The following is a 27,762-nucleotide window of genomic DNA, read 5'->3' as shown; positions in this document are numbered from 1 at the left end:
TACACCACCTCCCATACAAAGTCTCAAATGGAGCTATCTGAATATTCGACTGGTAGCTTTTGTTATAAGCAAACTCTGCAAGCGGTAGAAACTCATCCCAAGACCCTCCGAAATCAATGACAAGCACGCAACATGTCCTCCAATATATAAATAGTACGCTCGGACTGCCTGTCCGTCTGAGGATGAAAAGATGTGCTCAACTCAATTTGAGTACCCAACTCTCTCTGTACGGACCTCCAAAACTACGAAGTAAACTACCTCTATCTGAAATGATAGAAACCGGAACACCATGCAAACGAACAATCTCTCGGATATAGATCCCTGCCAACCGCTCTGAAAAATAGGTAGTACACACAGGAATGAAGTGCGTGGACTTGGTCAGCCGATCCACAATCATCCAAAGAGCATCGAACTTCTTCAAAGTCCGTGGAAGTCCAACCACAAAGTCTATAGTGATCCTCTCCCACTTCCACTCGGGAATATCCATCTGTTGAAGCAAGCCACCCGGTCTCTAATACTTATATTTCACCTACTGACAATTGAGACACCAACTACAAACCCTACAATGTCCTTCTTCATCCTTCTCCACCAATAGTGCTGCCTCAAGTCCTGATACATCTCCGCGGCACCCGGATGAATGGAATACCGCGAGCTATGGGCCTCCTCTAGAATCAACTCCCGAATCCCATCCACATTGGGCATGCAAATCCAGCCCTACATCCTCAACACCCCATCATCACCAATGGTCACATCTCTAGCATCATCATGCTGAACTCTGTCCTTAAGGACAAGAAAATGCGGATCATCATACTGGCGCTCTCTGATGTGATCATATAAGGAAGACCGAGAAACTACGCAAGCCAATACCCGACTGGGCTCCAAAACATCTAACCTCACGAACCGATTGGCCAAGGCCTGAACATCAACTGCAAGAGGTCTCTCCCCAACTGGAATATATGCCAAACTCCCCATACTTACTGCCTTTCGGCTCAAGGCATCGACCACCACATTGGCCTTTCCCGAATGGTATAATATAGTGATATCATAATCCTTAAGAAACTCCAACCATCTCCGCTGCCTCAAATTAAGATCCTTTTGCTTGAACAAATACTGAAGACTGCGATGATCAGTGAACACCTCACATGATACGCCATACACGTAATGCCTCCAAATCTTCAATGCAAGAACTATGACAACCATCTCCAAATCATGAACGGGGTAGTTCTTCTCATGGGGCTTTAACTGACGAGAAGCATAAGCAATAACTCTACACTCCTGCATCAACACACAACTAATCCCAACTCTCAAAGCATCACAATACATGGTATATGAACCTGAAACTGATGGCAAAACTAACACTGGAGCTGTGGTCAAAGCTGTCTTGAGCTTCTAAAACCTCTCCTCACACTCATCCGACCATACAAATGAAGCACCCTTCTAAATCAACTTGGTCAAGGGCGATAAGATAGATGAGAATCCCTGAACAAACCGGCGATAATAGCCTACCAAACCAAGAAAGCTGCAAATCTATATGGCTGAGGACGGTCTAGGCCAACTTTGAACTGCCTCTATCTTCTTTGGATCAACCTGAATACCCTCGTTGGACACCACGTGCCCCAAGAAAGTCACTGAACTGAGCCAAAACTCACACTTGGAGAATTTTGCATAAAGCTTCTCCTCCCTCAATCTCTGCAACACAACCCTCAAATGCTCCGCGTGCTCCTCTTGACTACGCGAATACACCAGAATATCATCAATGAAGACTATGACGAATGAATCGAGATAAGGCCGGAACACGTTGTTCATCAAATGCATGAACGCTGCTAGGGCATTGGTCAACCCAAACGACATCACCAAGAACTCATAATGACCATATCGGGTTCTGAAAGTTGTCTTAAGAATATCCGAGTCCCTGATCCTCAATTGGTGATAACCTAAAATGAGATCAATCTTGGAGAACACCCTTGCTCCCTGAAGCTGGTCGAATAAATCATCAATGCGAGGCAAAGGATACTTGTTCTTAATTGTTACCTTGTTCAATTGCCTATAATCAATGCACATTCCCATTGTGCTATCTTTCTTCTTCACAAACAAAACCGACACCCCAAGGTGACACACTAGGCCGAATGAACCCCTTTTCAAGGAGTTCCTGAAGTTTCTCTTTTAACTCCTTCAACTCTGCTGGTGCCATACGATATGGTGGAATAGAAATGGGCTGAGTGCCCTGCACCAGGTTAATACCAAAATCAATATCCCTGTCTGGTGGCATGCCCGGCAGGTCTGCAGGAAACATATCAGGAAAATCCCTCACAACTGTAACAGAATCAATATTGGGAGTCTCACCTCTGACATCCCTCACGAATGCTAGATATGAAAGACAAACCTTCCTAACCATACGCTGGGCCTTCAAGAAAGAGATCACTCTACTATGAACATAATCAGTCACACCTCGCCACTCGATCCGTGGCACACTCGGCATAGCCAATGTAACTGTCTTAGCATGACTGACAGTCTACAATAGCACGACACAGAGATAACCAATCCATGCCCAAAATGACATCGAAATCCACCATGCTCAATAACAATAGATCCACTCGGGTCTCCAGACCCCCAATAGTCACCACACACGACCGGTACACATGGTCTACAACAACAGTATTGCCCACTAGGATAGATACATGAACAGGTAAAGCAAGACACTCATGGGGCGTACCCAAATAACGAGCAAAGTATGATGACACATAAGAAAAGATGGAGCTGGGATCAAATAATACAGAGGCATCTCTGTGGCAGACTGAAACAATACCTGTGATAACAACATCTGAAGCAATAGCATCGAGTCTGCTTGGGAGTGCTTAGAAACGGGCCTGACCGCCCCATGATCGACCTCCTCCTCTGGGGCGACCCCTAGCTGACTGACCCCCACCCCTAGCTAGCTGAGCGAGTGGTGGTGAAGAAACTGGCGCTGAAGCCGATGACTGACCTCTCTGCTAAGATGAACTAGCAAAACGATGAGGACACTGCCTCCATATGTGACCCATCTCACCACACTCAAAACAACTCCCAGGTGCTAAAGAAGGGGACTGAAGGGAAACGCTCGCAACAGAGTGACTAGCAGATGCACTCGGCATAGAAGAGCCCTGAACTGATGGAGCACGGGTCAAACTCTAAGTTGGAAGGGCACTAAGTGATGACTGGCCCTACTGAGAACTGTGATAACCATGACCAGAAGACGCCCCACAATAACCCGGGCGAGCTGGCTGAGTAGATCTGAATGAACAGCCTCTGTCGTACTAAAACTGACCCCTCGAAGGAGTACCACTATAGTTGCTAGATCCTCAAGGCCTCTTGGCCTCCCTCTCCTCTCGCTCCTAACGACAAACAGACTCAATCTCCCAAGAGATATCCATAACCTCCTCGAACGTAGCACTAGATACCCTCTCCCTAGTCATAAGAATACGGAGCTGATAAGTCAGACCATAACAAACCTCCTGATCCTCTCTCGATCTGTCGGAACCAACCAGATGGCATGACGAGCCAACTCAGAAAACCTCAACTCATATTGCGACACGGTCATCTCCCCCTGACGCAACCACTCAAATTGCCTATGCAGCTCCCCTCTGCGAGACTGCGGCACATACTTCTCCAGAAAGAGAACAGAGAACTGCTGCCAGGAAAGGGGTGCTGCATCAATAGGCCTACACCTCTCAAAATCCTCCCACCAAGTGAAAGCAGCTCATGAAAACTGATGGGTGGTAAAAGCGACCCCGTTGGTCTCCAGAATACCTATAGTACAAAGCCCTGCGCATCCTCTCCCTCTACGCGACTGAAGGTCGGAGGCTACAATATACCAAACCTCTCCAACCTACGCTGCTCATCCTCTGGCATGACAGGAACTACATAGTCCTAAGTAGCTGCAACCGGCTGGGTTGGATACGGCCCCGACATCTGAAGTCCCTGCACGACCTGCTCAGGTGTGTGAGCGACGGGAGTCTGATTGTCTCCCCCGGCCTAAGAAGTAGCTGCGGCTGTAGTGGCTGAAACTGCCTGAGCCAAGCCAGTGCTAACTGATAAGATCTATGCCAAGGCCTCCTGAAGACCTGGAATCACAATGGGCACAGTTGGTGCCTGAGTTGTTGCTACTAGAGCGTCCATAGCCGGGACCTAGTCCTGAACTAGGGCAGCTAGTGGATCTACAGGTGCTGCCCTCACTGATCTACCTCTACCTCGACCACGACCGCATCCTCGGCCTCTGGTGGCCACAACTGGCGGTACTGGTGGTCGTCCATCCTGACCAGTAGCACGTGTCCTCGCCATCTATGAGAGAATAGAACAACAGAAGTTTAGTACTCGGATCAACAAATTCGCACGACAAGAATTTCAAGGATATGAAGTTTTTCCTAAAGGTTCTGCAGCCTCTCGAGGATAAATACAGACATCTCCATACCAATCCGTGAGACTCTACTAAACCTGCTTATGACTCGTGAGACCTATGTAACCTAGGCTCTGATACCAACTTGTCACGACCCTAACCCCAAACCCGGTCGTGATGGCGCCACTCGTGAAGATAAGGCTAGCCAACTAAACCCAATTCACTTGTTAAAGCAATTAAACAACATAAAAGAAGTCTAAAACTTGATTTAAATATAATAAGTAGCAGAAATACAACCAGACACAGCCCTAACCAGGGTGTCACAAGTCATGAGCATCTATAAGTCATAATACAATTATGCTAAATCTGTAACTTGTACAACTGTTTGAAAGGAAACATAAGCGATAAAGGAGTAGAGACACGGGGCCGCAGACGTCAACAGCTGCATGAGGAATCAGCACTCGGGAGCGGAATCAGCTATGCCTGAATCTGCACACAGGGTGCGGGGAGTAAAGTGAGTACTCCAACTCAGTGAGTAACATCATTTAAAAACAATAAACTAGTGAAAAGTCAAGTGAAATTCTCTTTCAACAAGTAAACAAGTAATTGGCAGGTAATTAAGGTAAAGTGAACAAATAGAAGTTCACCTCTTGGGCACAGTATCAACAAATTCGCCCCTCGGGCAACATCTCAGAACAATTCTAGCCCCTCGGTCTCAATCTTACATCACAATGGGTACCCGCACTCATTAGGTGTGTGCAGACTCCTGGAGGGTCCCCTTACGGCCCAAGCGCAATAACAAGCCATCTCGTGGCATCAAACTAGGCCCTCGGCCTCATATCAATCAAGATACCTCGTAGCGTACATATCTCAGGCCCTCGGCCTCAGATCAGTATCAGTGTTTCCTCACAACATAGGCCCTCGGCCTTAGTCAATCACAAGCCCCTTTGGCAATAGTAAAACAGTGTTTCTAGGCCCAAACATCATTTAAAATATTATTTAAGTCTTAAAACTGAGTAAAACATCGTTGAGTATAAAAATAGTGAAAAATAACATGACTGAGTTCAAGTATAAAGCCAAAATAGTGAGAAAATATCAATAAAAAGCCCTGAAGGGTTCAAATAGTTGGCACTAGGCCCAAATATGGCATTCAACCCAAGTAATGATGATAGCAAATAGTTTTTAATCATATACACGGTAAAATCATCAATCGGGACGAACTAAGTCACAATCCCCAATAGTGCACGACCTCCCGCTCGTCATCAAGCGTGTGCCTCACCTCAATATAACACTACGATGTGCAATTCGGGGTTTCAAACCCTCAGAACATCATTTACAATTATTACTCACCTCGAACCAGCTAAATCTCTAGCTCGCAATGCCTTTGCCCCTCGAATCGGCCTCCACGCACGTCAAATCTATCCAAAATCATAACGAGTACGTCAACATATGCTATGGGAACAAAGCCCGAGTGAAAACAATCAATAAAGGGCACAAATCCCGAAATTACCAAAACCCGACCCCGGGGCCCACGTCTCGGAATTCAGAAATTTTTACACCAATATATTCCTTATCTCCGCACGGGTTCATACATATCAAAAGTTCTCAAATCCGACCCCAAATGGTCCATCAAATCCTAAATCATGAGTCTCCAATTCTATACCCTAGGTTTCCCAAATTCCACCCTTAATTTCCTTGATTTTTAGTTCTAATCCATGAAATAACAGCATAGGAATGAGTTTCAAGTCCAAATCCCTTACCTAAATGGAGTTTCCTTGAAATCCCTCTTTAAAATAACCCAAAATTCTCCCAAGCCGAAGTCAAAAATGGTGAAATAACTCAAATTCGCGATGAAGACAATTTATATGTTCTGCCCAGACCTTTTCGAATCTGCGGCACAATACCCGCTTTTGCAGTACCGCATTTGCTGTTAAATCCTCCGCTTCTGCGGAAATCACTTATCTAGCCCAAATCGCATCTGCGACCATATTTCAGCATCTGCAACATCGCAGATGCGGTCACCTTACCGCTTCTACGGTCTCAGCTCACCTGACCATTTTCGCTTCGGCGACCAACTCTTCGCTTATGCAGCACCACATCTGCGGTCCCCAAATCGCAGGAGCGAAAACACCAGAAGCAACAAATTTCAGTAGCTGCAATAACATCTCAACCTCTCCGTTAACCATCCGAAATCATCTCGAGGCCCCCGGGACCTCAACCAAAAGCACAAGCATATCCTAATACCTTATTCAAACTTGTTCTAATCATCAAAACACTTCAAACAACATCCAATCAACCAAAACTCCTCGGATTCAAGCCTAAGTTTCTAAAATATTCCGAATTCCGCTTTTGATTAAAAAACCCAACCAAACCATGTACGAATAACCTAAGATTCTGCAGACACATCCCAAATGACATAACGAAGCTACCGCAACTCTCGAAATTACATTCCGACCCCTATATCAAAATCTCGCCTATCCACGAAAATCGCCAAAATATCAACTTTGCCAATTCAAGCCTAAATCTACTCTGAACCTCCAAAATCATTCCGATAACGCTCCCAAGTCCCAAATCACCTCCCGAAGCTAGCCGAACCATCAGAACTCACATCCGAGCCCTCTAACACTTAAGTCAGCATCCGGTTGGCTTTTTCAACTTAACCTTTCTTAAAAGAGACTTGGTGTCTCAAACTTCACCAAAAATCATTCTGGATTCGATCCGACCAACATGATATCACAAAACACGGATAACAAAGCATAAAGAAGCAGAAATGGGGGAAACAGAGTGGTAACTCATGGGAAGACTGGTCGGGTCGTCATAACACAGCATCACCCTCTGTGCTTTATCACTCTCCCTCACCAAAACAATAAACAATAATAACATGTAGATAGAACTATCAAGATCCAGACTTACTTCAACATTTAATTCCGCAATACCAGCCTTAACTCTGAGTTAATACTCAATTAGTACCAAATTTCGTAAAACATGATAAGAGTTGCTCGACACGTGGAATAAATAGTCTAAACATAAAATATATGATCAAAGAGTACAATAGGTACAAGAATAAGACGAACTCATATGCTATGACCCGATAACAACGCATAGATACTCGTCACCTTACCTATACGTTGTAGACAACATCAAAACACATAGCAAATAGGCAAATAATACGTAATCCCACAAGCCAGGGTTAGACCCAACACTTACCTCACCTCTGCGGGCCACTCAAAGCTCAATCGCTGCCTTTTCTTTCTACACAAGTCTCCGGACTAATAAAATCTAGCAATTTACCAGCCAAACGATTCAATTAAGCCTTAGGAACTACTCACGATAGCAAGGAATTCAATTTAGGCCATTTTGTAAAAAAGTCAACAAAAGTCAATGCCTAGGCTTACTTGGTCCAAACCCGAAATTCGGAACAAAACCCAATGAAAAGTTCCGCTTATATAGCCCCCTCTGATCCTCACTACATGGTCCGCGAAATCCCAAGCGCGGCCACAAAAACTCCACCACGGTCCATGAAGTTCCCACCGCGGCCGCATTCCTCTACCGCGGCCGCACTTCCAAGATCAGAGAACTGCAACTATCCAACACTAGATTTTTCTAAGTCTAGACATCCCGTAGCCTATCTGAAACTCACCCGAGCCATCGGGGCTCCAAACCAATCACGCTCACAAGTCTTAACACATCATTTGAACTTTCTCGACCGAACAAATCGATAAAATAACACCTAGAACTACGAATTTAACACCAAATTGCATGGAATCTTCAAGAGAGTTTTAAAACTTCTAACTTTTCAACCAAAGGTCCGAACCACCTCAAATCAGTCCTGTTTCTCACCAAATTTCACAGATAAGGCATAAATATCATAATAGACCTATACCGGCTCTAAAACCAAAATATGGGCCCGATACCACCAAGATCAAATTTTTTAAATTATTACATTTTCAACCTTTTCAATTTTCTTCAAAAATTCATTTCTCGGGCTAGGGACCTCGGAATTTGATTCCGGGCATACGTCCAGATCCCATATTTTTATACGGAGCCACTGGGACCGTCAAAATATGAGTCCGTGTCCGTTTACCCAAAATGTTGAATGAAGTCAACACAAATCACCTTTTAAGCCAAAAATTATTATTTCCTCAATTTTTTGCGTAAAAGCTTTCCGGATATACTCCCGAATTGTGCATGCAAATCGAGAAGAGATAAAATGAGGTTTTAAGGTCTCAAAACACGAAATCGAATTCTAAAACAGAAGATGAACTTTTGGGTCATCACATTCTCCACCTCTAAAATAATCCTCCGTCCTCGAATGGACATAGAAAAGTACATGAGCCGGAGAAAAGATGGAGGTATCTGCTCCACATATCGGACTCAAACTCCCAGGTATCTGCCTCAACAGGCTGACCTCTCCTCTGTACATGAATCGAAATATAACTCTTCGATCTCAACTAACGAACTTGCCGGTCTAGAATAGCTACTGGCTCCTCCTCGTAGGTCAAATCCTTTTCCAGCTGGACAGTGCTGAAATCTAATACGTGGGACAAATCGCCATGATACTTTCGAAGAACGGACACATGAAATACTGGATGCACTGCCGATAAACCTGGTGGCAACGCAAGCTCATAAGCCACCTCACCCAATCTCTGAAGAATCTCAAACGGCCCAACGAACGTAGGGCTTAACTTGCCCATCTTTCCAAATCTCATTATGCCCTTCATGAGAGACACCCGAAAGAAAACTCTCTCTCAGACCGTGAATGATACATCACGAACCTTACGTTTAGCATAACTCTTTTGCCTAGATTGCATTGTACGAAGTCTATCCTGAATGATCTTAACCTTATCCAAGGCATCCTATACCACATCTATACCCAATAACCGAGCCTCCCCCGGCTTAAACCACCCAACCGGAGATCGACATCGTCTACCATACAACGCCTCATATGGAGCCAACTGGATGCTCAACTGATAACTGTTTTTGTAGGCAAACCCCGCTAACGGCAAGAACTGATCCCAAGAACATTAATAACACAAGCGCAGAGCATATCCTACAAAATCTGAATAGTATGCTCGGACTGTCCGTCCATCCGAGGATGAAATGCTATGCTCAACTCGATTCGTGTACCCAGCTCACGCTATACTGCCCTCTAAAAATGTGAGGTAAACTGCGTACCTCAATCAGAAATGATACACACGGGTACACCATAAAGACGAACAATCTCACATATATAAATCTCGACCAATCGCTCCGAAGAATAAGAAACTTCCACAAGAATGAAATGCGTTGACTTAGTCAGCCTATCCACAATAACCCATACTGCATCGAACTTCCTCTGAGTCCATGGGAGTCCAACAACAAAATTTATAGTGATACGCTCCCACTTCCACTCAGGAATCTCAATCTTCTGAAGCAAACCACCGGGTCTTTAATGCTCGTACTTTACTTGCTGACAATTTAAACTTCGAGCTACATACACAACAATATCCTTCTTCATCCCCCTCTACCAATAATGTTCCGCAAGTCCTGATGCATCTTAGCGGTGCCCGGATGAATAGAATACCGGAAACTATGGGTCTCCTCTAGAATCAACTCACGAAGCCCATCCACATTAGGCACATAAACACAACCATGCATTTTCAAAACTCCATCATCTACCACTATAACCTGCTTGGCATGCCCCACTGTGTCCTTAAGGACAAGCAAATAATGGTCATCATACTGCCGCTTCCTGATATGCTCAAACAAAGAAGATCATGCAACTGTGCAAGCTAAAATACGATTGGACTCAGAAACATCCAACCGCATGAACTGATTGGCCAAATCCTGAACATCTAATGCAAGCGGCCTCTCACCGACTGGAATATATGCAAGGCTGCCCATACTAGCTGACTTAAAACTCAAATCATTGCCCACCGCATTGGCCTTCCCAGGATGATACAAAATATTGATATCATAGTCTTTCAATATCTCCAACCACCTTCTCTGCCTCAAATTGAGCTCCTTTTGTTTGAACAAATACTGCAAACTCTTATGATCCGTGAACACCTCACATGACACACCATATAGATATTGCCTCCAAATCTTCAGCGCGTGAATAATAACTGCCAACTCTAGGTCATGAACTAGATAATTCTTCTCGTGAATCTTTATTTGCAGCGAAGCATCTGCAATAACCTTGCCACCCTACATCAATACTGCACCAAGTCCTATATGAGATGCATCACAATCTACGGTATAAGGCCATGAACCTGTGGGAAATACTAACACTGGCGTTGTAATCAAAGTAGTCTTGAGCTTCTAGAAGATCGCCTCACACTTATCTGACCATCTGAATGGGGCATCCTTCTGGTTCAACCTGGTCATCGGGGCTGCTATAGATCAAAACCCCTCCACAAATCAGTGGTAGTATCCCGCCAATCCCAAGAAACTACGGATCTTAGTAGCTGATGTGGGTCTGGGCCAGTCTTTGACTGTCTCAATCTTCTTCAGATCCACCCGAATACCCTCTGCCAATACAACATGACCCAAGAAAGAAACTGAATTCAACCAAAACTCACATTTCAAAAATTTATCAAATAACTGGTTGTCTCTCAAAGTCTGAAAAATAGTCCGAAGATGCTGCTCATGCTCCTCTCGGCTGCAGGAGTATACCAAGATATTGTCAATGAAGACAATCACAAACGAATCCAAATAGGGCCTGAACACTAGGTTCATCAAATCCATGAACACTGCTGGGGCGTTTGTCAGCCCAAATGACATCACAAAGAACTTGTAATGCCCATACCGAGTCCGAAAAGCTATCTTAGGGATATCAAATGCCCTAATCCTCAACTGATGGTAACCAGATCTCAAATCAATCTTTGAAAACACTTTGGTACCCTGAAGCTGATCAAATAAATCATCAATCATCGGCAATGGATATAGTTCTTGATGGTGACTTTGTTCAACTGCCAATAATCTATACACATACTAATCGATCCATCCTTCTTCTTTACAAACAACACTGGCGCACCCTAGGGCAAGACACTAGGTCTAATAAAGCCCTTATCAAACATAAGCCAAGTACCCCTTCTCGATCATACGCCGAGCCTTCATATAAGATATAACCCTACTGGAAGAATGTCCAGAAGTCCCTCTCCATTCTGGATGAGGCAACCCCACCAAGGCTAAGGTTACTGTCTTGGCATGACAGTCCAATATAGCATGATAAGGTGACGGCCAATCCATACCCAAAATGACATCGACCATATCGAGAAGCAGAAGATCTACAGAGTCTCAAGACCTCCTATGACAACCAGACACGGACGATAGACACGATCTACAATGTAAGAATCTCATACAAGCATGGACACAAACACAGGAGCACTCAAGAAATCACGAGGCACGACAAAATATGAAGCAAAGTAAGATGATACATACGAATAAGTAGATCCCGGGTCAAATAATACTGAGGCATCCTTACTATAAATTGAAACCGTACCTGTAATAACAACGTCGGATGACTCGACCTCAGGCCTGGATGGAAGAGCATAACATCGAGGCTGGGGCCCACCCTCTAAACTACCTCTTAAGGATGGGCCTTGTCTGGCTGACCTCTATCTCTAGCGGTCTGACCTCCACCTCTAAGGCCTCGACTTCCACCTCTAGCTGCCTGACCCCCAAATGCCCGGTGCCGGTACCACGACACGAGAACCTTAATGCTGAGAATTGCTTGAGGCTCGAGGGCAAAATCTAGCAATGTGCCTCGGATCGCCACAAGAAAAATAAAACCTTGGATACTGAGACTGATGACCTTGATGGCCCAGGATAACCGACCTGAAAACTCTAGAGCGGAGGTGCACTAATAAGAGATGGTGGTGTACTGTAGGTTGGCTGATTAGAATATTGCATATGAGGGCCATGGCCACCTAAAGCACCATATGAATCTCTAGGGCTGAATGAAACAGCCTGGGAGGATGGCCTCTACCAAAAAAACCCCTGCCTCTAGATGAGGCACCACTGAACCCACCAGAATGACAAGGCCTCTTGCCAGACCCCTGACCACTCCCCTGAGCTAAAACCCTCTCAACTCGCCTGGACACATTGGTCTGGAAAGAAATATCGCTCCTTGCCTCCTTAGACATCTGCAACTTGATAGGTTGAGTTAGTCTCTCAATGAACCTCCTCATCCTCTCTCTTTTGGTAAGTAGTATAAGAAGAGCATGACGAGCCAAATCAACAAACCTAGTCCCGTACTGAGTGACAGTCATAGAACACTGCTGAAGATGCTCGAACCGCCTGCAATAGTCCTCTCTCTGAGTGATAGGAAGGAACTTCTCGATAAATAGCTAAGAAAACTGGTCCCAAGTCAAGGCAGGCGACCCAGCGGGTCTAGTCAGCATAAAATCATTGCACTATCTCTTGGCAGACCCTATCATCTGGAATACAGCAAAGTCGACCATATTGGTCATCACTATCCCCATGTTCTGTAACACCTCATGGCAGCGGTCAAGATAATTCTGTGGGTCCTCAGAAGCTTCCCCACTGTAATGAACCGGGAAAAGCGTAGTGAACTTGTCCAACCTTAACAAAGCCTTGGAAGACATTACTAATCCACCAGTGGCTAGGGCCGCAATAGCTGGCTGAACTACTCCAACTGGCTGAGCCGCCAAAGTTTGAAACTGAGGAGCCATCTGCTCCGGAGTGTGGGTAACGAGAGTCTGTGCTCCTCCCCCGGCCTGAGAGATGGCTGGTGCTATATGGAATGTGCCAGTCTGAGCTACACAATCCATAAGTCCCAGTAGATGGACCAAAGCATGCTGGAGCACTAGGGTGTCTATGAACCCCTCTAGGATCTGAGCTAGTCCTGCTGGAATGGTCTGGGCTGGAGCCTCCTTATCAAATTCTACCTGGAGCTCTACCGCTGGTTCTGTTGCTCGAGCTCTAGGCTAGAGCCCTATACCTGCCTCGACCTCTAGCACGGCCTCGGCCTCAACCTCTACCCCTCATAGGAGATGCTACTGGGGGCTCGGGGTACTGATCAGCCGATGAAGTGGTACGTGTTCTCGCCATCTGCGAAAGAACAAGAGTAGAGTGTTCAATTAGCACTGAGAGATCAAATCGCACGACCGAGAAGAATAGAAGTGAATTTGTTTCCTAAAACTTTGTAGCCTATGGGGATAAGCACAGACGTCTCCGTACCAATCCCTCAGACTCTACTAAACGTGTTCGTGAATCGTGAGACCTAGGTAACCTAGTGCTCTGATACCAATTTGTCACGACCCAGATTTTCCACCGTCGGGATCGTGATGGAACCTAACCTTTCAGTTGCTAGACAAGACAAGATATAGAAATTAAATACGCTAACCCGTTAAGCAATTCACTAGATGACATTAATTTAAAACATCACAAATTAATAATATGCGGAAGTTTATAAATACCCAAAAACTTGTGCACGACTACCAAGAAACTGGTGTCATAATTCACGAACTTCTAAGAGTCACTACAAATACTGGCTGGAAGGAAATGCAATTGCCTTTCAATTAAAGTAAAAACAGTAAACTGGGATAACTGGAAGGGGACTCCAGAGTCTACGAACGCCGACAGATCTACCTTGGGACTCTAGTAGGACTGAAGGCAGCACCTCAACTCTGATCAATATGGTCCAGTACCGAAATCTACACAGAAAGTGCAAAGTGCAGTATCAGTACAACCGACCCCATGTACTAGTAAGTGTCGAACCTAACCTCAGCGAAGTAGTGACGAGGCTAGGACACGACAATAACATAAACCTATGCAGGTAAATCATATACAAGAAAATAACAACAATAGAAATTTAGCAGATAATAACCGGAAGGGGGAAAACATGCTGAGGGGAATATCAAATCCTGAAAAATAATACAGTAAAGAAACTCAGTAAATAACATGCTTTGTACTAACAAACGTAATAACAGAGAAAATAAGTGCACGACATCACCCTGCGTGCTTTTACTCTCGTCCTCGCTATAAGAAATAATATAAAAGGCACGGCATCACCCTTCGTGCATTAACTCTCTCATAACATGGCACGTCATTACCCTTCGTGCATTATCACTGACAGAATGTGGTACGACATCACCTTCATGCATTATCACTCATAGAATATGGCACGATATCACCCTTCGTGCATTATCACTCACTCACGAAAATATTGCATGACATCACCCTTCGTGCTTTAAACTCTCCCTCACCAAAACAATGAGCAATAATAACAGGTAGATAGAAATATCAAGATCCAATCTTACTTCAACATTTAATTCCGCAATACTAGCCTCAACTTTAAGTTAATACTTAATCAGTATCAAATTTTGTAAAACATGATAAGAGTTGCTCGACACATGGAATAACAAGTCTAAACATAAAATATATGATCAAAGAGTATAACAGGTACAAGAATAAGACTAACTCGCATGCTATGACCCGATAACAATGCATAGATACTCGTCACCTTACCTATATGTTGTGCTCAACATCAAAACACGTAGCAAATAGGCAATAATACCTAATCCCTCAAGCCAGGGTTAGACCCAACACTTACCTCGGCTCCGAGGGCCACTCAAAGCTCAATCGCCGCCTTTTCTTTTCACACAAGCCTCCGGACCAATAGAATTTAACAATTTACCAACCAAACAATTCAATTTAAGCCTTAGGAACTACCCATGATAGCGAGTAATTCAATTTAGGTCATTTTTGATAAAAAGTCAATGCCTGGGGCCCACTTGGTCCAAGCCCAAAATTTGGACCAAAACTCAATTACCCATTCACCCAGAGCCCGGATATACAATTAATTTTGGAATCCGACCTCAATTTAAGGTCTAGATACTCAAATTTCGAAATTCCTAAGTTCTACTCAAAATCCCCAAATTCCACAATGAAAACCCTAGATTCTAGAATGAAATCTTGTAAAAAGAAGTAAAAGAGTCAAAGAAGTGAGTTAAGAATTACTTACTTATGATTTCGGGAAGAAGAAGTGTTTGGAAAATCGCCTTTTATGTTTTAGGGCTTGAAAAACTGAAGAATGGATGAAAAGTCCCGCTTATATAGCACCCTCTGATCCTCACTACGCGGTCCGCGAAATCCCAAGCACGACCGCAAAACCTACACCGCGGTCCGTGAAGATCCCACCGGGGTCCGCGAATTTACTACCACGGCCGCACTTTCAAGATCTGAGCCTGCAACTCTGCAACTATCCACCACCAGATTTTTCTAAGTCTAGACATCCCATAGCCTATCCGAAACTCACTCGAACCCTCGGGGCTCTAAACCAATCACGCACACAAGTCTTAACACATCATATGAACTTGCTTGTGTGATCAAATAGCCAAAATAACATCTAGAACTACGAATTTAATACCAAATTGCATGGAATCTTCAAGAGAGTTTTAAAACTTCTAACTTTTCAGCCAAAGGTCCGAACCACATCAACTCAGTCCTATTTCTCACCAAATTTCACAGATAAGGTATGCATATAAACGGGGCTGTACTTGCTCCGGAACCAAAATACGGGCCCGATACCAACAAGATCAAATTCTTTAAATTATTACATTTTCAGCCTTTTCAATTTTCTTCAAAAATTCACTTCTCGGGCTAGGGACCTCGGAATTCGATTCCGGGCATACGTCCAGGTCCTATGTTTTTCTACGGAGCCACCGGGACACTCAAAATACGGGTTCTGGTCCGATTACCCAAAACGTTGACCGAAGTCAATAAAAATTACCTTTTAAGCCTAAAATTATTATTTTCTCAATTTTTCACATAAAAGCTTTCCAGATATACGTCCGGATTGTGCATGCAAATTGAGAAGAGATAAAATAAGGTTTTTAAGGTCTCAGAATACGGAATCGAGTTCTAAAATAGAAGATGACCTTTTGGGTTATCACAATCAGGTAAAGGAAATCGAATGGAATTCATAACTATCTCAATCTTATTTTTTCCTTTTTTCTTTTTACTGTCTAAATATTCAGGAGCTAAGGCAATTCCTATGCCCCCTTTCGCTATGCATAAACTAAACCAATAACTAAGATAAGCATGAAAATGAAAGTTTTTATAAATACAGATACACCCAATACGTCGAAACTCATTGCCCATGGATAAAGAAAACCCTTTTTAATATAAAAAAAAACAAAAAACAAAACTAGAGCAAATATAAAATAACAAATTCAAAATTGTAACCAAGCATCGCCCATCAAAATATAATTTGATCAATTTCTTTAGACTTGTATGGGTCAGGCATATGATCATTGATGGATTACTTTGGACTTATATCGAGTTAATCCATCTAAAAGTTTGATCCAAGTTGGACTGGATCCAAATAATTGACTTGTAATAAAATTTATCAAAATATATATGAAAAAATAAGTTTTTGTTTGGCTTGAAATAGTCATGAAAATAAAGGAAAAGTTTTATTAGTTTGATTTGTTAATCAATAAACAAACTAAAAGAGCAAACAAACGAACGAAGAAAAAAAAACTTTTCAATTGGACGAATTGAGTTAGACTCATTGTTTAGCTCAAATTGAACCCCCTCCATTCGAAGAATTAACCTAAATAGTTGTTTACTCAATCGCTTGAGTTAAAATTAGCCGGTAGATATATAATCTATATATAATATGTGTGTAACTGTATATAAAATTGGTGTATAATCTATGTATATCGGCTAAAAAAATAGTTTGATTATGTCTAATTGAGAGGATCATGCTGACTTAAACATTTCAACCTATTTTAACCCACTGAAATATAGCCTCCGTCCATTTAATTTGACACCCTAAGTCTGCATGCAAGTCCACTCTTCTAATAGGGTGATCACAATAAGGTACGACAATAAGTTCCCTCCTTGGAAGTTGTAAATCAGATTCTGAAATCAGTATGTCAAAATTCTCCTCCACCAAAGGGGTTTTGTCTAAAGAAGAAGATAACTGTCTTAGCATGACTGACAGTCTAGAATAGCACGACACAGAGATAACCAATCCATGTCCAAAATGACATCGAAATCCACCGTGCTCAATAACAATAGATCCACTCGGGTCTCCAGACCCCCAATAGTCATCACACACGACCGGTACACATGGTCTACAACAACAGTATTGCCCACTGGGATAGATACATGAACAGGTAAAGCAAGACACTCATGGGGCGTACCCAAATAACGAGCAAAGTATGATGACACATAAGAAAAGATGGAGCTGGGATCAAATAATACAGAGGCATCTATGTGGCAGACTGAAACAATACCTGTGATAACAACATCTGAAGCAATAGCATCGGGTCTGCTTGGGAGTGCTTAGAAACGGGCCTGACCGCCCCCTGATCGACCTCCTCCTCTGGGGCGACCCCTAGCTGACTGACCCCCACACCTAGCTAGCTGAGCGAGTGGTGGTGAAGAAACTGGCGCTGAAGCCGATGACTGACCTCTCTGCTAAGATGAACTAGAAAAACGATGAGGACACTGCCTCCACATGTGACCCATCTCACCACACTCAAAACAACTCCCAGGTGCTAAAGAAGGGGACTGAAGGGAACCGCTCGCAACAGAGTGACTAGCAGATGCACTCGGCATAGAAGAGCCCTGAACTGATGGAGCACGGGTCAAACTCTAAGTTGGAAGGGCACTAAGTGATGACTGGCCCAACTGAGAACTGTGATAACCATGACCAGAAGACGCCCCACAATAACCCGGGCGAGCTGGCTGAGCAGATCTGAATGAACAGCCTCTGTCGTACTAAAACTGACCCCTCGAAGGAGTACCACTATAGTTTCTAGATCCTCGAGGCCTCTTGGCCTCCCTCTCCTCTCGCTCCTAACGACAAACAGACTCAATCTCCCAAGAGATATCCATAACCTCCTCGAACGTAGCACCAGATACCCTCTCCCTAGTCATAAGAATACAGAGCTGATAAGTAAGACCATCAACAAACCTCCTGATCCTCTCTCGATCTGTCGGAACCAACCAGATGGCATGACGAGCCAACTCAGAAAACCTCAACTCATATTGCGACACGGTCATCTCCCCCTGACGCAACCACTCAAACTGCCTATACAGCTCCCCTCTGCGAGACTGCGGCACATACTTCTCCAGAAAGAGAACAGAGAACTGCTGCCAGGAAAGGGGTGCTGCATCAATAGGCCTACACCTCTCAAAATCCTCCCACCAAGTGAAAGCAGCTCATGAAAACTGATGGGTGGTAAAAGCGACCCCGTTGGTCTCCAGAATACCTATAGTACAAAGCATCCTCTGACACTTATCCAAAAAGCCCTGGGCATCCTCTCCCTCTACGCGACTGAAGGTCGGAGGCTACAATATACCAAACCTCTCCAACCTACGCTGCTCATCCTCTGGCATGACAGGAACTACATAGTCCTAAGTAGCTGCAACCGGCTGGGTTGGATACGGCCCCGACATCTGAAGTCCCTGCACGACCTGCTCAGGTGTGTGAGCGACGGGAGTCTGATTGTCTCCCCCGGCCTGAGAAGTAGCTGCGGCTGTAGTGGCTGAAACTGCCTGAGCCAAGCCAGTGCTAACTGATAAGATCTATGCCAAGGCCTCTTGAAGACCTGGAATCACAATGGGCACAGTTGGTGCCTAAGTTGTTGCTGCTAGAGCGTCCATAGCCGGGACCTAGTCCTAAACTAGGGCAGCTAGTGGATCTACAGGTGCTGCCCTCACTGATCTGCCTCTACCTCGACCACGACCGCATCCTCGGCCTCTAGTGGCCACAACTGGCGGTACTGGTGGTCGTCCATCCTGACCAGTAGCACGTGTCCTCACCATCTATGAGAGAATAGAACAACAAAAGTTTAGTACTCGGATCAACAAATTCGCACGACAAGAATTTCAAGGATATGAAGTTTTTTCTAAAGGTTCTGCAGCCTCTCGAGGATAAATACAGACGTCTCCATACCAATCCGTGAGACTCTACTAAACTTGCTTATGACTCGTGAGACCTATGTAACCTAGGCTCTGATACCAACTTGTCACGACCCTAACCCCAAACCCGGTCGTGATGGCGCCACTCGTGAAGATAAGGCTAGCCAACTAAACCCAATTCACTTGTTAAAGCAATTAAACAACATAAAAGAAGTCTAAAACTTGATTTAAATATAATAAGTAGCAGAAATACAACCAGACACAGCCCTAACCAGGGTGTCACAAGTCATGAGCATCTATAAGTCATAATACAATTATGCTAAATCTGTAACTTGTACAACTGTTTGAAAGGAAACATAAGCGATAAAGGAGTAGAGACACGGGGCCGCGGACGTCAACAGCTGCATGAGGAATCAGCACTCGGGAGCGGAATCAGCTATGCCTGAATCTGCACACAGGGTGCAGGGAGTAAAGTGAGTACTCCAACTCAGTGAGTAACATCATTTAAAAACAATAAACTAGTGAAAAGTCAAGTGAAATTCTCTTTCAACAAGTAAACAAGTAATTGACAGGTAATTAAGGTAAAGTGAACAAATAGAAGTTCACCTCTTGGGCACAGTATCAACAAATTCGCCCCTCGGGCAACATCTCAGAACAATTCTAGCCCCTCGGTCTCAATCTTACATCACAATGGGTACCCGCACTCATTAGGTGTGTGCAGACTCCTGGAGGGTCCCCTTACGGCCCAAGCGCAATAACAAGCCATCTCGTGGCATCAAACTAGGCCCTCGGCCTCATATCAATCAAGCTACCTCGTAGCGTACATATCTCAGGCCCTCGGCCTCAAATCAGTATCAGTGTTTCCTCACAACATAGGCCCTCGGCCTTAGTCAAAAACCCTCACAAGCCCCTTTGGCAATAGTAAAACAGTGTTTCTAGGCCCAAACATCATTTAAAATATTATTTAAGTCTTAAAACTGAGTAAAACATCGTTGAGTATAAAAATAGTGAAAAATAACATGACTGAGTTCAAGTATAAAGCCAAAATAGTGAGAAAATATCAATAAAAAGCCCTGAAGGGTTCAAATAGTTGGCACTAGGCCCAAATATGGCATTCAACCCAAGTAATGATGATAGCAAATAGTTTTTAGTCATATACACGGTAAAATCATCAATCGGGACGGACTAAGTCACAATCCCCAATAGTGCACGACCTCCCACTCGTCATCAAGCGTGTGCCTCACCTCAATATAACACTACGATGTGCAATTCGGGGTTTCAAACCCTCAGAACATCATTTACAATTATTACTCACCTCGAACCAGCTAAATCTCTAGCTCGCAATGCCTTTGCCCCTCGAATCGGCCTCCACGCACGTCAAATCTATCCAAAATCAGAACGAGTACGTCAACATATGCTATGGGAACAAAGCCCGAGTGAAAACAATCAATAAAGGGCACAAATCCCGAAATTACCAAAACCCGACCCCGGGGCCCACGTCTCGGAATTCAAAAATTTTTACACCAATATATTCCTTATCTCCCCACGGGTTCATACATATCAAAAGTTCTCAAATCCGACCCCAAATGGTCCATCAAATCCTAAATCATGAGTCTCCAATTCTATACCCTAGGTTTCCCAAATTCCACCCTTAATTTCCTTGATTTTTAGTTCTAATCCATGAAATAACAGCATAGGAATGAGTTTCAAGTCCAAATCCCTTACCTAAATGGAGTTTCCTTGAAATCCCTCTTTCAAATAGCCCAAAATTCTCCCAAGCCGAAGTCAAAAATGGTGAAATAACTCAAATTCGCGATGAAGACAATTTATATGTTCTGCCCAGACCTTTTCGAATTTGCGGCACAATACCCGCTTTTGCAGTACCGCATTTGCTGTTAAATCCTCCGCTTCTGCGGAAATCACTTATCTAGCCCAAATCGCATCTGCGACCACATTTCAGCATCTGCAACATCGCAGATGCGGTCACCTTACCGCTTCTACAGTCTCAGCTCACCTGACCATTTTCGCTTCGGCGACCAACTCTTCGCTTATGCAGCACCACATCTGCGGTCCCCAAATCGCAGGAGCGAAAACACCAGAAGCAACAAATTTCAGTAGCTGCAATAACATCTCAACCTCTCCGTTAACCATCCGAAATCATCTCGAGGCCCCCGGGACCTCAACCAAAAGCACAAGCATATCCTAATACCTTATTCAAACTTGTTCTAATCATCAAAACACTTCAAACAACATCCAATCAACCAAAACTCCTCGGATTCAAGCCTAAGTTTCTAAAATATTCTGAATTCCGCTTTTGATTAAAAAACCCAACCAAACCATGTACGAATAACCTAAGATTCTGCAGACACATCCCAAATGACATAACGAAGCTACCGCAACTCTCGAAATTCCATTCCGACCCCTATATCAAAATCTCGCCTATCCACGAAAATCGCCAAAATATCAACTTTGCCAATTCAAGCCTAAATCTACTCTGAACCTCCAAAATCATTCCGATAACGCTCCCAAGTCCCAAATCACCTCCCGAAGCTAGCCGAACCATCAGAACTCACATCCGAGCCCTCTAACACTTAAGTCAGCATCCGGTTGGCTTTTTCAACTTAACCTTTCTTAAAAGAGACTTGGTGTCTCAAACTTCACCAAAAATCATTCTGGATTCGATCCGACCAACATGATATCACAAAACACGGATAACAAAGCATAAAGAAGCAGAAATGGGGGAAACAGAGTTGTAACTCATGGGAAGACTGGTCGGGTTGTCATAACACAGCATCACCCTCTGTGCTTTATCACTCTCCCTCACCAAAACAATAAACAATAATAACATGTAGATAGAACTATCAAGATCCAGACTTACTTCAACATTTAATTCCGCAATACCAGCCTTAACTCTGAGTTAATACTCAATTAGTACCAAATTTCGTAAAACATGATAAGAGTTGCTCGACACGTGGAATAAATAGTCTAAACATAAAATATATGATCAAAGAGTACAATAGGTACAAGAATAAGACGAACTCATATGCTATGACCCGATAACAACGCATAGATACTCGTCACCTTACCTATACGTTGTAGACAACATCAAAACACATAGCAAATAGGCAAATAATACGTAATCCCACAAGCCAGGGTTAGACCCAACACTTACCTCACCTCTGCGGGCCACTCAAAGCTCAATCGCTGCCTTTTCTTTCTACACAAGTCTCCGGACTAATAAAATCTAGCAATTTACCAGCCAAACGATTCAATTAAGCCTTAGGAACTACTCACGATAGCAAGGAATTCAATTTAGGCCATTTTGTAAAAAAGTCAACAAAAGTCAATGCCTAGGCTTACTTGGTCCAAACTCGAAATTCGGACCAAAACCCAATGAAAAGTTCCGCTTATATAGCCCCCTCTGATCCTTACTACGTGGTCCGCGAAATCCCAAGCGCGGCCACAAAAACTCCACCACGGTCCACGAAGTTCCCACCGCGGCTGCATTCCTCTACCGCGGCCGCACTTCCAAGATCAGAGAACTGCAACTATCCAACACTAGATTTTTCTAAGTCTAGACATCCCGTAGCCTATCTGAAACTCACCCGAGCCATCGGGGCTCCAAACCAATCACGCTCACAAGTCTTAACACATCATTTGAACTTGCTCGACCGATCAAATCGCTAAAATAACACCTAGAACTACGAATTTAACACCAAATTGCATGGAATCTTCAAGAGAGTTTTAAAACTTCTAACTTTTCAACCAAAGGTCCGAACCACGTCAAATCAGTCCTGTTTCTCACCAAATTTCACAGATAAGGCATAAATATCATAATAGACCTATACCGGCTCTAAAACCAAAATATGGGCCCGATACCACCAAGATCAAATTTTTTAAATTATTACATTTTCAACCTTTTCAATTTTCTTCAAAAATTCATTTCTCGGGCTAGGGACCTCGGAATTTGATTCCGGGCATACGTCCAGATCCCATATTTTTCTACGGAGCCACTAGGACCGTCAAAATATGAGTCCGGGTCCGTTTACCCAAAATGTTGAATGAAGTCAACACAAATTACCTTTTAAGCCAAAAATTATTATTTCCTCAATTTTTTGCGTAAAAGCTTTCCGGATATACGCCCGAATTGTGCATGCAAATCGAGAAGAGATAAAATGAGGTTTTTAAGGTCTCAAAACACGAAATCGAATTCTAAAACAGAAGATGAACTTTTGGGTCATCACATTCTACACCTCTAAAATAATCCTCCGTCCTCGAATGGACATAGAAAAGTACCTGAGCCGGAGAAAAGATGGAGGTATCTGCTCCACATATCGGACTCAAACTCCCAGGTATCTGCCTCAACAGGCTGACCTCTCCTCTGTACACGAATCGAAATATAACTCTTCGATCTCAACTAACGAATTTGCCGGTCTAGAATAGCTACCGGCTCCTCCTCGTAGGTCAAATCCTTTTCCAGCTGGACAGTGCTGAAATCTAATACGTGGGACAGATCGCCATGATACTTTCGAAGAACGGACACATGAAATACTGGATGCACTGCCGATAAACCTGGTGGTAATGCAAGCTCATAAGCCACCTCACCCAATCTCTGAAGAATCTCAAACGGCCCAACGAACGTAGGGCTTAACTTGCCCATCTTTCCAAATCTCATTATGCCCTTCATGAGAGACACCCGAAAGAAAACTCTCTCTCCGACCGTGAATGATACATCACGAACCTTACGTTTAGCATAACTCTTTTGCCTAGATTGCATTGTACGAAGTCTATCCTGAATGATCTTAACCTTATCCAAGGCATCCTGTACTACATCTGTACCCAATAACCGAGCCTCCCCCGGCTTAAACCACCCAACCGGAGATCGACATCGTCTACCATACAACGCCTCATATGGAGCCAACTGGATGCTCAACTGATAACTGTTTTTGTAGGCAAACCCCGCTAAAGGCAAGAACTGATCCCAAGAACATTAATAACACAAGCGCAGAGCATATCCTACAAAATCTGAATAGTATGCTCGGACTGTCCGTCCATCCGAGGATGAAATGCTATGCTCAACTCGATTCGTGTACCCAGCTCACGCTATACTGCCCTCTAAAAATGTGAGGTAAACTGCGTACCTCAATCAGAAATGATACACACGGGTACACCATAAAGACGAACAATCTCACATATATAAATCTCGACCAATCGCTCCGAAGAATAAGAAACTTCCACAAGAATGAAATGCGTTGACTTAGTCAGCCTATCCACAATAACCCATACTGCATCGAACTTCCTCTGAGTCCATGGGAGTCCAACAACAAAATTTATAGTGATACGCTCCCACTTCCACTCAGGAATCTCAATCTTCTGAAGCAAACCACCGGGTCTTTAATGCTCGTACTTTACTTGCTGACAATTTAAACTTCGAGCTACATACACAACAATATCCTTCTTCATCCCCCTCTACCAATAATGTTCCGCAAGTCCTGATGCATCTTAGCGGTGCCCGGATGAATAGAATACCGGAAACTATGGGTCTCCTCTAGAATCAACTCACGAAGCCCATCCACATTAGGCACATAAACACAACCATGCATTTTCAAAACTCCATCATCTACCACTATAACCTGCTTGGCATGCCGCACTGTGTCCTTAAGGACAAGCAAATAATGGTCATCATACTGCCGCTTCCTGATATGCTCAAACAAAGAAGATCATGCGACTGTGCAAGCTAAAATACGATTGGTCTCAGAAACATCCAACTGCACGAACTGATTGGCCAAATCCTGAACATCTAATGCAAGCGGCCTCTCACCGACTGGAATATATGCAAGGCTGCCCATACTAGCTGACTTAAAACTCAAATCATTGCCCACCGCATTGGCCTTCCCAGGATGATACAAAATATTGATATCATAGTCTTTCAATATCTCCAACCACCTTCTCTGCCTCAAATTGAGCTCCTTTTGTTTGAATAAATACTGCAAACTCTTATGATCCGTGAACACCTCACATGACACACCATATAGATATTGCCTCCAAATCTTCAGCGCGTGAATAATAGCTGCCAACTCTAGGTCATGAACTAGATAATTCTTCTCGTGAATCTTTATTTGCCGCGAAGCATCTGCAATAACCTTGCCACCCTACATCAATACTGCACCAAGTCCTATATGAGATGCATCACAATATACGGTATAAGGCCATGAACCTGTGGGAAATACTAACACTGGCATTGTAATCAAAGTAGTCTTGAGCTTCTAGAAGATCGCCTCACACTTATCTGACCATCTGAATGGGGCATCCTTCTGGTTCAACCTGGTCATCGGGGCTGCTATAGATCAAAACCCCTCCACAAATCAGTGGTAGTATCCCGCCAATCCCAAGAAACTACGGATCTTAGTAGCTGATGTGGGTCTGGGCCAGTCTTTGACTGTCTCAATCTTCTTCAGATCCACCTGAATACCCTCTGCCAATACAACATGACCCAAGAAAGAAACTGAATTCAACCAAAACTCACATTTCGAAAATTTATCAAATAACTGGTTGTCTCTCAAAGTTTGAAAAATAGTCCGAAGATGCTGCTCATGCTCCTCTCGGCTGCAGGACGATAGACACGATCTACAATGTAAGAATCTCATACAAGCATGGACACAAACACAGGAGCACTCAAGAAATCACGAGGCACGACAAAATATGAAGCAAAGTAAGATGATACATACGAATAAGTAGATCCCGGGTCAAATAATACTGAGGCATCCTTACTATAAATTGAAACCGTACCTGTAATAACAACGTCGGATGACTCGACCTCAAGCCTGGATGGAAGAGCATAACATCGAGGCTGGGGTCCACCCTCTAAACTACCTCTTAAGGATGGGCCTTGTCTGGCTAACCTCTATCTCTAGCGGTCTGACCTCCACCTCTAAGGCCTCGACTTCCACCTCTAGCTGCCTGACCCCCAAATGCCCAGTGCCGGTACCACGACACGAGAACCTTAATGCTGAGAATTGCTTGAGGCTCGAGGGCAAAATCTAGCAATGTGCCTCGGATCGCCACAAGAAAAATAAGACCTTGGATACTGAGACTGATGACCTTGATGGCCCAGGATAACCGACCTGAAAACTCTAGAGCGGAGGTGCACTAATAAGAGATGGTGGTGTACTGTAGGTTGGCTGATTAGAATATTGCATATGAGGGCCATGGCCACCTAAAGCACCATATGAATCTCTAGGGCTGAATGAAACAGCCTGGGAGGATGGCCTCTACCAAAAGAACCCCTGCCTCTAGATGAGGCACCACTGAACCCACCAGAATGACAAGGCCTCTTGCTAGACCCCTGACCACTCCCCTGAGCTAAAACCCTCTCAACTCGCCTGGACACATTGGTCTGGAAAGAAATCTCGCTCCTTGCCTCCTTAGACATCTGCAACTTGATAGGTTGAGTTAGTCTCTCAATGAACCTCCTCATCCTCTCTCTTTTGGTAAGTAGTATAAGAAGAGCATGACGAGCCAAATCAACAAACCTAGTCTCGTACTGAGTGACAGTCATAGAACACTGCTGAAGATGCTCGAACCGCCTGCAATAGTCCTCTCTCTGAGTGATCGGAAGGAACTTCTCGATAAATAGCTAAGAAAACTGGTCCCAAGTCAAGGCAGGCAACCCAGCGGGTCTAGTCAGCATAAAATCATTGCACTATCTCTTGGCAGACCCTATCATCTGGAATACAGCAAAGTCGACCATATTGGTCATCACTATCCCCATGTTCTGTAACACCTCATGGCAGCGGTCAAGATAATTCTGTGGGTCCTCAGAAGCTTCCCCACTGTAATGAACCGGGAAAAGCATAGTGAACTTGTCCAACCTTAACAAAGCCTTGGAAGACATTACTAATCCACCAGTGGCTAGGGCCGCAATAGCTGGCTGAACTACTCCAACTGGCTGAGCCGCCAAAGTTTGAAACTGAGGAGCCATCTGCTCCGGAGTGTGGGTAACGAGAGTCTGTGCTCCTCCCCCGGCCTGAGAGATGGCTGGTGCTATATGGAATGTGCCAGTCAGAGCTACACTCCCCATATGTCCCAATAGATGGACCAAAGCATGCTGGAGCACTAGGGTGGCTATGAACCCCTCCAGGATCTGAGCTAGTCCTGCTGGAATGGTCTGGGCTGGAGCCTCCTTATCAAATTCTACCTGGAGCTCTGCCGCTGGTTCTGCTGCTCGAGCTCTAGGCTAGAGCCCTATACCTGCCTCGACCTCTGGCACGGCCTCGGCCTCAACCTCTACCCCTCATAGGAGATGCTACTGGGGGCTCGGGGTACTGATCAGCCGATGAAGTGGTACGTGTTCTCGCCATCTGCGAAAGAACAAGAGTAGAGTGTTCAATTAGCATTGAGAGATCAAATCGCACGACCGAGAAGAATAGAAGTGAATTTGTTTCCTAAAACTTTGTAGCCTCTAGGGGATAAGCACAGATGTCTCCGTACCAATCCCTCAGACTCTA

The sequence above is a fragment of the Nicotiana tabacum genome, chromosome 8, assembly GCF_000715075.1.
Source record: "Nicotiana tabacum cultivar K326 chromosome 8, ASM71507v2, whole genome shotgun sequence".
Classification (NCBI taxonomy): domain Eukaryota; kingdom Viridiplantae; phylum Streptophyta; class Magnoliopsida; order Solanales; family Solanaceae; genus Nicotiana; species Nicotiana tabacum.
Note: the sequence above shows the minus strand (reverse complement) of the source record.